Raw genomic sequence first — 11,939 nt, forward strand, 5'->3', positions numbered from 1 at the left:
AAATTTTGGAGCCCAGGTGAAACAGCACCAGCCATCCAGCAGTCATCAGCCACTTCCTCCCCAGGATAAGCTGAGAAGCACAGAGTATTCTAGAAAGCACAAGAGGCAGCCATCCACCACCCTTTACAGTAAACGAGGAATTAAGGATGAGAACAATCAAAAAGTAGGATTTGGCCCCAAATATAGCTGAGCTGCATGGGCTTCCTGGGTGGCACTAGTGATAAAGAACCTGCCTGCCGATGAAGGAGATATAAGAAACACAGGTTTGATCCCTGGATTGGGAAGATCCCCTGTAGGAGGAAATGGCAATCCACTCCAGTATTCTTGCCTGGAAAAGAAGCATACCTGAAACGCATGTGAAAGAAACTATTTCAGTAAGTCTGGATGCTTGCATCTTGCCATACGTAAGAAGAGCGCTAAATCCCTTAATGTGAGAGATCTGGTTTTCCTTAATTAACAGTAATCTTTTAATACGCAGATTACCTGCCCCTTGCTGTAAACTTCTATATAGCCTGGCTCCTTCCCCCCTCCATCTCCTTGGAAACAGTTCTCTTGGGGTCACCTGAAATGCTGTCTCCTGGGCTTGAAGTCCTCATGATTCCCACGGAATAAGACTAACTCAACTTTCCATTTCAGTTTTTCAGTTGAATATATATATACACACACACACACACATTAATTACGGGGACTTCCCTAGTGATCCAGTGGTTAAGACTCCATGCTTCCAATGCAGGGGGCTCAGGTTCAATCCCTGGTCAATGAACGAGATCCCACCTGGCACAACTAAGAGTTCAAATGCTCCAACTAAAGGTTCTGCCTGCCACTGCAAAGATCAAAGTTCCCCACACGCTGCAACCTAAGACCTGACAAACCGAGCCAAACAAACAAACCCCCTCCAGTATTCTCGTCTGGAGAATCCCATGGACAGAGGAGCCTGCCAGGCTACAGTCCACGTATATATAACACACATACACACATGTGCATATGTTACATAGTGTCAGTGCTCTTCATGCCCATAAACAGCGGTTTTTATGTTTTTGCTTTTGTCTTTAAGCTCTCCCTTAACAAAATGAAGCAGCATTACTACAGTTTGAGGTCAGGACAACATTTTATGCCTTGCATGCTTTTCTGTAGAACCTCACAGAGCACTGGACACTGTAAATGCTTAGTTGCTGCTGCTGCTGCTGCTGCTAAGTCACTTCAGTAGTGTCCGACTGTGTGCGACCCCATAGACGGCAGCCCACCAGGCTCCCCTGTTCATGGGATTCTCCAAGCAAGAACACTGGAGTGGGTTGCCATTTCCTTCTCCAATGCATGAAAGTGTAAAGCGAAGTCACTCAGTCGTGTCCGACTCTTAGCCACCCCATGGACTGCAGCCCACCAGGCTCCTCTGTCAATGGGATTTTCCAGGCAAGAGTACTGGAGTGGGGCGCCACTGCCTTCTCCAGTAAATGCTTAGTAAGTATGCACTCATATTTATGACTACTCATGTTATTAAACCTCCAGCTTTAGCTGCCTAATGTTCATAGCTTGAGAGAATCCACCCATTCATGGGTAATGCTTGGGCATATATTTTCTTCTAATGATCTGTTAGCTAAGATAAACTGTTAATTAAGATCTTTGGCCCTGATCAGAGATATCCTGACTTCCTCGAGTGATGTGTAGAAACACGGACACCTCAACACCTGCAGGGAACACAAGGAGCCATCATGGGTTAAAGGCCCATAACAAAGGCAAAACTCTTCCTTAGTCAAAAACCAACCTTGGAAAGAAAAGTAACCTTGCAAATAAAAAGCCACAACCTTGTAGATTTTTAATAGTCTTGCTGGTGAAGGTTTCATTCAAATGTCACCAAGGTTTCTCAACTTGCAGCTAGAAATAAAGTCACCAAAAAAATCAATAACTTGGAGTTTTCACTCTTCTAGTCCTACAGGAAGTTCAAAGATCTCTCCATCATCACACCTATCCTGAAGAATTTCCAGGCCCTAAATGGAGATTTTCCTTTACTCAAGACCTGTGTGTGTATGGGGTGGGGGTGGAGGGGTAGGTGCAGTCAATCAAAAGTGTCCACCATGTTCCTTCTCTTCAAGGGACAAAGCCTCTCAGAAAACCACCAAAGAGACTCATCACCACTGCAGCGGAGAACTCCCCTGTTGTTAACCTCACACTTCGCTTTGTCCCTGCTTTCTCCCACACTGCCCTCAAAAATCTTCCAAAAATAGCATTCTGCATCTTGCCCTAGCCCTTCTCTTCTTAGGAGCCTTCTGTTATTGATATTTCCAACAAGTGGTGCAGAAATGGCATGAAGTTATCTATTCCTTTCCCTCTCCCCTCTCACAAAAAGATCAAAACTCTTCTCCTTCAGACAAAACAAATTTCTATGGGTAACTTGGACCAGAGAGGGACAGTAAGTCACTTTGCTCCCAACAGCGGCCTTCACAAGGTGCAATGGGACAGTCACTCATGAAACCCATGATCACAGGTGGCGACACCCAGGTAGAACTATAACAGCCCCAACCTCAGGAGCCTGGCCTCCCCAGGGGCCTGGAGAAGGAAAACAAGAAGAGTGACTAGTTACTATACTTCTAACAACAAAAGTATTGTCTTGTGGGCGTTGTTGAGAAGATAAAGGAGGCATCCTAGCCTCTTGGACTGGATGCCTTTTTCTCTTTTGATTACCCCCGCCACTTGTGACTCAGGAGATGGGCCAGGCCTCTTCCTTCATTTCATCTCTCAAACTCTCCATCTCAGCTCCTCAAGTGTCTATAATCCAATCTGCTACCCTACCTCCATCTTACTCGCTGCCCTCCCTCCTTCCCTGGCTCTGAAGATCCAGTCTGCTTCCCAGATCCTGTCAAAGGTGCTCCCTTCCAGGCTTTTCCACTTTCTTCTATCACCTTCACAGATCTTTCCCACTCTCTCTGGCGGGAACGCCTTCATTTCTCTCCATCTCACTGGTTGCACAAGTATGGTTGGGCCTTTTCTTCTTATTTACGAGAGATACTCAATAAATCCAAAATGCTTCAGATAAATGCCAGGTACCAAGTCCCCTTTACAGCCAGCATCCCTTTATAAGGCTGAACCTCTGGAGAGAAAAATGTGTTTGCCACTCCCCCTTGCCCTTTGTCACACCTGCCACCTGTTTCATCATTACAGATTCTATTAGATTTTGGTATCTTAGGGGTTATCCAGCTTAAGGGTAAATGTACAAATTGAGAGAATGACTGTAAAAAAAACAAAAACCTTTGGCCAGGATTCTAGCTTCTGTTCAGGAAGCTATGGTATAATTAAATGCTGCTCTAGTGGGAAAGACGTGTTGCTGGGCACCCGTGTGCATGCACACGCATCCATGCCCCGCAAAGCCTAGTGCTGGCAGAGGCTCATGCCTCCCCATGCTGGACTAAGCTCCCAAATGAGAGAGGACCATCCTTCATTGCTGACACTGCAGTCCATTAATGTCTCCTCACGCTGAGACAGGACAGGGAGGCTGTAAAACAGCATTCTCCTCAGAGTTCTGATGAGGGAGCCTTTCTCCTGTCATGAAGCTTTGGATCACACAATCCGCAAAAGGAAAGAAACACATGACTTTCAGAGTTTTTAAAATAGTAGCCAAGATATGTTTCATCTGATACATATTCCAACCCTGAGCTTTTCATTCAGAAATCTGGGCTCTAGCTGGCAACTTCTTCAGGGCCACGCTGCTATTTCCTGACAATTACCCCAAAAGAGACTCAGAATCTAATGCCAAGGTACCCATAATCCCTGTCCAGAGCTCTAATCAAGTGCATGCCTGGGACAGGTCACTTCCAAGCTAGTGACTAACTCCCCATCTTTCCACCTTAGCTGTTTAGGAACTGGGGGAGGCTGACTATTGACTTGTATAGGGACAGGTCTATTCAAGCTAATCTGATTTATGAAAAACCACATGGAAGAAGAAAAAAGATAACTTGGGAAGGGCTATTTGTGTTACAAAAGGACTGTCTGTAAAATGATATACCACAGAATTCCCTTAAGCAACAAACACTTATATTACATTAAAATATGATTCTATTTACCAAAATTTCAAATTTTTTACAACTTTTCAAGAACATGTTATTACGGGGGGAAGTACAGAGCTGTGTAAATAATGTCCAAATGGCATCCCTGGGGTAAGTTAAATTGTAGAACCAAAGTGAATTTTCATCCATTTTGGTAAAAAAGTGCCCCAAACATATTCAGAGAATATTAACCCAATGTGAGCAGCTTCCCTGGTGGCTCAGGTGGTAAAGAATCTGCCTGCAATGCAGGAGACTTGGGTTCAATCCCTGGGTCAGGAAGATACCCTGGAGAAGGGAATGGCTACCCACCTCAGTATTCTTGTCAGGAGAATCCCATGGACAGAGGAGCCTGGCAGGCTACAGTCCATGGGGTCTCAAAGAACTGGACATGACTGAGCAACTAACACCCCCCCCTCCCCGCCCCCCAACACACACACATACACACAACCCTGTCTGAACTGATAGATTCTTTTTTTTTTTTTAATTTTAGTTTTTTATTTTTTAAATTTTAAAATCTTTAATTCTTACATGCATTCCCAAACATGAACCCCCCTCCCACCTCCCTCCCCATAACATCTTTCTGGGTCATCCCCATGCACCAGCCCCAAGCATGCTGCATCCTGCGTCAGACATAGACTGACGATTCAATTCACATGATAGATTCTTATTTGAAAAAATCAGAAATTAAACTTGTAAATAAGTCGGATAAACTCCAGGGTTATTCCCTCCCTTTGTAACCAGAAGGCATGTATTCCAAGAAGTAGGTATGAGACAAGCTTGAGTCCCACTTATGGAGGCAGAGTGTGGTCCCAGCACCCAAAGTGGAATGTTCATTCCCAACTGAATTGTATCCCCGTCCGTCTCTCCCACCCCATGGGGGACACACTGTCAAAACAAGGAATGATGTTAGAGATACATGGCAGCCAGGAAGCTTTGTCTCTCCAGGACAAAATGAGACAAGCATGCACGCGTGCTCAGTCACTCAGTTGTGTCCAACTCCTAGCGACCTTTGGACTGCAGCCTACCGGGCTCTTCAGTCCATGGGATTTCCCAGGCAAGGATGCTGGAGTAAGTTGCCATTTCCTTCTCCAGGGGATCTTCCCCATCCAGGGATCGAACCTGAGTCTCCTGCATTGGCAGGTGGATCTTTTTACCACTGAGCCACCTAGGAGGCCCAAAGATGAGACAGATAGTATCAGAAGCTCTTGTGCCCAGCCTACCCATTTCCTGCCCCTGAACTGAACATGGACAGGAGGTGGCAGGGTCAACAGAGAGCCCTCCCCTCTCCTGAAGCCCAAGGTCATGGATGAAGCCTGAGGCAGACACCTGAGCGTGCAACTCACCTTCTCATTCTGTTGTCACCTCTTGTGTCCACGGCAGCCCCTCTTCTTCCTGCCATCTTTACAGGACCCACAGGACAAGACTCACCTGAAGATTTCTTGGTTTTTGGTGTGGGGACAGCCAGCCAGGCACACACACATGGTACACACACAGCCAGGCATCTCCCTGCTCACTCCTAGTAGGGCATGGGCTTTAATTGTGGTTTTTCCCAACTTTTTTTTTTCTGCTGGTGCAGCGGCTTCTTTGCAGTCTCAGGCCAGAAGAAATCTTTTCATTATGGCTCACAGCTGTGATCCTTGGGTTAAAAGAAATTACTCATGAAAGGGCAGCCTGGGGTAGAAAGCAGTAGCATCAGAAGAAACCCAGGCTTCCAAGGGAGAGGGAACTTCAAGGATTTATTGACATGAGGAAGATCACAGCCCTGGCTTCAGGCCCGGCTGCTGACATTTGAGATAGATTTAGGCACCGCGGTTTGGCTTGGAATTATTTTTTAACTGGAGCTAAGAGTTCGGAGTGAGGTGTTCTGATCTGCTCATGATGGTTGTGCCAAGGCCCAAGCAAAGTTAAAGAGAGAACAATGAGAACCATTTCCTCTCCTCTCTTCCCCGCCTTTCTTCTCCACTCGAATCCCCTCCTGTAACCTGGCTGCCTCTACCTCTGTTCCTTGCTCTTCTAATCTGCCCTCCTCCTGCCCCTCACAAGTTACCTAGCATGGCCCTAACAGAGGAGCAGAGCAGAGCTACCCATGGCTGGAAGACCAAAGTGACACGTGTCTGTGCTCAGCCCTGGCTTACCTGTCAGCCCCCATCACCCCACCCAGCACCCAGCCCAGGCAGGGAGAGCCTGGCCCAAAGAGACTAAAGGACTCAGACTGTCTCCTTTGTATGGTATTTCTTACAGAAATCAACCCTGAATATTCATTGGAAGGACTGATGCTAAAGTTGAAGCTCCAATACTTTGGCCACCTGATGGGAAGAGCTGACTCATTGGAAAAGACCCTGATGCTGGGACAGACTGAAGGCAAAAGGATAAGGGGGCAGTAGAGGATAAGATGGTTAGACAGCATCACCGACTCAACATCCATGAGTCTGAGAAAACTCCAGGAGATAGTGAAGGACAGGGAAGCCTGGGTGCTACAATCCATGGGGAACCCAAAGAGTCAGACATGACTTAGCAACTGAACAACCTATGTGGGAAAAGAACCTGAAAAGAGTGGCTACATGTATATAACAAATCACTTTGTTGTACACCTGAAACTAATACAACATTGTAAATCAACTATATTCCAATAAAAAATAATTTTTTAAAAGAAGTAATTTATTGCATACAGGATATAGCTTCTGGATATACTGGGTTGGCCTAAAAGTTGGTTTGGGTTTTACTATTCATCTTACAGAAAAAAAACTCAAATGAACTTTGAGGCCAACCCAACAATTCATATGAAAACTAAGGAGTCAATTCTTTATTAATTCAACAAAACTTATAAAACAAGTGTCTGATTAAAAAAAAGAGAATCTACCCTAAAATCTCTGTATCTCTAAAGCTTTGCCACAACCCCCAGAGCACTAAGAATGTTGTTTCCATTTTGTGAAGCAGACCACAGACCTCCTTAGGACATATTCAGAGAGCCAGCAGGCTGGATCACACAGGAGGAGAGCCGCTCATAGTGTTGGGTCTGGTCTGTCTGATGCTGAAATCCCAAAGTCAGAGGTTAGAGTGGAGCAGATACTCAAGATCAATTACTGCATCCCCCTCGCTTTCCAGGAGAGAACACTGAGGCTCAGAAAGGGAGAGCAGTTTCTCCAAAGTCACACAGAAATACTGAGCCTGCAACTAGGTTCGCTGCCTCTTACACCAGGGAGAGGAACACACATCACTTTTTCTATTTCCTACTAATCGTTAAGCTAGGTGAGGGCCTCCACTGCTGACCAAGAATATGCTGGTGTCCACTGAGCAACTGTTAATGTGCTTTGGGCACATACAGGGATGCCACCTGTTCTGTCCCGTCTGCTATTCTCCATCAGCTCAGTTCAGTTCAGTCGCTCAGTCGTGTTCAACTCTTTGTGACCCATGAACCGCAGCATGCCAGGCCTCCCTGTCCATCACCAACTCCCGGAGTTTATCCAGACTCATGTCTATTGAGTCGGTGATGCCATCCAACCATCTCATCCTCTGTCGTCCCCTTCTCCTCCCGCCTTCAATCTTTTTCAACATCAGGGTCTTTTCAAATGAGTCAGCTCTTTGCATCTGGTGGCCAAAATATTGGAGTTTCAGCTTCAACATCAGTCCTTCCATTGAACACCTAGGACTGATCTCCTTTAGGATGGACTGGTTGGATCTCCTTGCAATCCAAAGGACTCTCAAGAGTCTTCTCCAACATCACAGTTCTCTACACTATGAGCTATATTTTATTATCACTTTTGAAACTCTGAATCCCAAGGCTGTTGAGTGACTTGTCCAAGATCTCAAAATGAATGAGCAAAGGCCTGAGATTCAACCCTAATTCTATCTGTCTCTACAATTTCCTCCAAGATCATGGGACCAGAACTAGCACTAACTGCAGTCTATAAAAGGGATGTTCCAGAAGAATGTTTGCCTCTCAGATGAAACCGTTCACCCCTGAGGAAAGCCAAGTACAATTGTATTTAGAATCCAAGGCCCTGTGCTTGATGGAAAGTGACAACTTGCTCCCAGTAAGCTTACCTCCCCCCACCATTCCCAGAATCTCATTTCTGGTTCTCAGGGGAGACGTGCTGACTGGGCCAGAGTGTATGTCTTCTAGCTTTGCTGCTAGTGAAAATGTCTTTTCGGGCTGCATTTTGACGGCTTTCAGTGGGATGATTTATGCGATGATGGAAAAGGACTGTTCTGTTTTTCTAGTGGATCCTGAGAATTTGGCAAGAGCTGCTGGGGCTGTTATTCAAATAGATATTTCATGCACTGCTCTGAGATTCTATGCTATGTTCACTGCTACGGATTGTTTGAGTGCAATGCTGTACTTCATCTATCTAGGGAAACAAAGCCTAAGACAGGGCTGTGTTTCCCCCTGCCCTGCATCCCTGGAGCAGGTCCCTCCCTGGGCAGAGCCATCTGAGAGTCACTGTCCTCTCGACAACTTGGGCTACTGTGTAAATATTTGAGAAGTGAAAACCTGGTGGCTGTGTAGGGAGGAATGAAAGAAAATCTCTTTGCACCTTCTCCTTACTTTCCATTTCAGTTTTCTCCAAAAGTTAACTTGCATCAGGATCTCCTGGAAAACATTTTCTGGGTCCTATGCCCCCAATGATTTAATTCAATAGATCTGCCAGGAGGCCAGAAACCAGCACTTTCATAACTGTCTCAGATAATTCTGATCACATGTCCGAGGAGCCCCAGTTTGAAGACTCACCCCTGAATGCTTTGATCATGAGATCTGAGTTTTGCTGTGTTCAGAAGTGGATGGTGGAGAGGGCTTGCCTGCTGTAAGGAGTGTTGGTCTCCATTCAGCCACACCACCAGCAAGGGGCACTCTAAGTTGGTGAATACATTCATATATTGGATATGGTGACATACCCCAACTTCTCAGGAACAGAAACTCCTTTACTCCCAGATGTTGCCCTGCACATCACTCTATCTGGGGTTTCTTTTGTATTCATTATCATATCTTTTAATAATTGATAAACATAAGTGAAACGTTTCTCTGAGTTCTGTGAGCTGGTCTGAAAGTCTGAAAGTGTTAGTGGCTCAGTCATGTCCCACTCTTTGTCAACCCCCCGGACTGAAGCCTGACAGCCTCCTCTGTCCATGGAATTCTCCAGGCAAGAATACTGCAGTGGGTTGCCATTCCCTTCTCCAGGGGATCTTCCCAACCCAGGGATCAAACCCTGGTCGTGAGCTGGTCTGTTGCTGCTAAGACACTTCAGTAGTGTCCGACTCTGTGCGACCCCATAGACAGCAGCCCACCAGGCTCCGCTGTCCCTGGGATTCTCCAGGCAAGAACACTGGAGTGGGTTGCCATTTCCTTCTCCAATGCATGAAAGTGAAAAGTGAAAATGAAGTCGTTCAGTCGTGTCCGACTCTTAGCGACCGCATGGACTGCAGCCCACCAGGGTCCTCCGTCCATGAGATTTTCCAGGCAAGAGTACTGGAATGGGTTGTCATTGCCTTCTCCCATGAACTGGTCTAGCAGTAATTAAATCCAAGGGAGAGGACATGAGAACCTCTGATTTGTAGCCAAGTCAGACAGAAGTTTCAGATGACTTGGGGACTTACTACTTGTGACTGACAGCTGAAGCAAGGGACACTCTCAAGAGACTGAACCCTAAACTTGCAATATCTGATGACTTCTCCAGGTATAGATATGTCAGAATCGACTTAAATTGTCAGACACCCAGCTGGTATTGTAGAATTGTTTGGTTTGGGTAAAAAGCCCTCATATATCTGGTGTTAAAAGTGTCAGTGTGACAGTAGTGATAGAGCAAAGGAGAAACCCAGTAGAAAGAGTGAGTTTTTCTTTACAGGCATTTTTGTTGTAGTAACCCAAACTATGACAAGCAGGTATTGTTATCAGCATTTTACTTGTAAGAAAACTAAACTTGTCAGGAAACTTTTCCAAGGCCACAGAGCTAGTAAGAAATCAAATTGAAATACAAAACTAGGTCTGATTTCTAGTTCAAATATCCTTTTATGCAGCTATTTTTTCATTAATGTATTCAAAAATATTTAGAGCATATCGATCAATACTAGCTTCCCTGGTGGCTCAGACAGTAAAGAATCTGCCTGTAATGCGGAAGACTGGGTTCAATTCCTGGGTTGGGAAGAGTCCCTGGAGAAGGAACTGATTACCCACTCCAGTATTCTTGCCTGGAAAATCCCATGGACAGAGGAGCCTGGCAGGCTACAGTACATGGGGTCACAAAGAATCAGACACAACTGAGCGACTAACACTATCAATACTACATACTAGAAACCATTCTAATCATTGAAAATACCGCATTGAATATGATAAAATCCTTGTTCCAATGGAACTTACTTCCCAATATGGGAAGATATATCATAAAGAAGTAAACAAAATAATCAAAACAATAGCAGATAGTCATAAAGATCATGAAGAATACATTTTTTTTCAATGTGAGTAACATTTGCTTTGAAATCTAAATGGCAAGGCAAGCCAGTCATGTCAAAATCTGAGGGAAAAGGGAACAGATAGCACAAAAACCCTAAGTCAGAACTCATATATTCACAGGGACAAAAGGGCCAGTGAGGCTGGGGTAAAACCAGCAAGCGAAAGTGAACTAAGAAATGAGGTAGGAGGCTTGGCAAGGACCAGGGTACACAGGCCCAGGATCCAGGATCTTAGTCTATATGTGGCTAAGGTCTTTCTTTTCTCAAATACTTAGCTGTAAGAAGCTAGTTGTTTCTCAAAAGCTTCAACCAGAACAACAAATCACAACAGATGTTTATGGAAGTAGATATGAGACTCCACTGTCTTCTATTAAGCCAGGCATAACAGGGATTTGCAGAAATGTGAAACATTTCTCTTCTCACCACATTTGTTCTTTGCTTTGGAAAAGAGAGTTATTTCTCATGGGGGGGAAATGTGCTATTTATGTAAACATGCAAGCAGTGTATTGTTATTTTTCAATGAATTAATAAATATTTTTGCTTTAATTTCTAAGATAATTAATACTGACAGATATAATCAGCATAAACCAACCTCTTTGGAGTCCTCAATTATTTCTAAGAATGTACAGGGTCCTGAGACATTAGAACCACTATCTTAGTGATGGGACAGGAACGAGGTGTCCAGGAAAGAGGTGCCCAGAGCACCTGACAGCCCTCCCTTCTGAACACTTTCTGAGCTCTTTCACACTGATCGTGAATTGCATTACGAAGCCGCATCTTTGACCAGGGGGTACTGCTCAACCAGCAGCCATGGCGGAGGACTCTCCGCACTGCGCATGGAGGCGAGGGCAGCAGACAGCTTTGTGCAGAGGCGGAGGCAGCCTGCCAAGGCGAGTGGGCTGTGCTGGCCCCTCTCCCTGCAAAACCAGCATATGTTTAGCCACATGGCTCAACAAATGAGAAAAGAAATCACCGTCTTCTGTAAGGTGCTCCACGCCCTGTGCAAGGGCCGTCTGCGCTGCTGGATGATAATAAACCCTCAGTGCATTTGTTACCACTTAAAACATTTTCGAGGTGCATGCTGAGCATGTAATTGCTGTGCTGGGGAAAGCAGGGGCTGAATGCTAAGTGCAGCTGGCTGCAGCAGGGAGTAGCAAAGCTCCAGAGATTACTTCGTTGTTTTGCTTGTCTGGCAGATTCACAAGAGGTAGGGCTTCCAAGGACATGTGCAGTGCCTGCTGGTGGTTTCTGATCTGGCCAGAGTTGGGGGCAGAAGTCGGGGTGTTTTGTGGATGGAGGTCCCTATTGCCAAGTCATCCTTCAGAAGCTCAGTCCAGGTTTCTGGACCAAAAGAAAAAGCCTGAAATGTTAAAGCCAGATAACCCTGGAAACCATCCCGCCCAGTCTTGGCCAGAATGTTTTCCTGAAATCATCAATCCACCCAGATGCTTCATGAAA

The sequence above is a fragment of the Ovis canadensis genome, chromosome 2, assembly GCF_042477335.2.
Source record: "Ovis canadensis isolate MfBH-ARS-UI-01 breed Bighorn chromosome 2, ARS-UI_OviCan_v2, whole genome shotgun sequence".
NCBI lineage: Eukaryota > Metazoa > Chordata > Mammalia > Artiodactyla > Bovidae > Ovis > Ovis canadensis.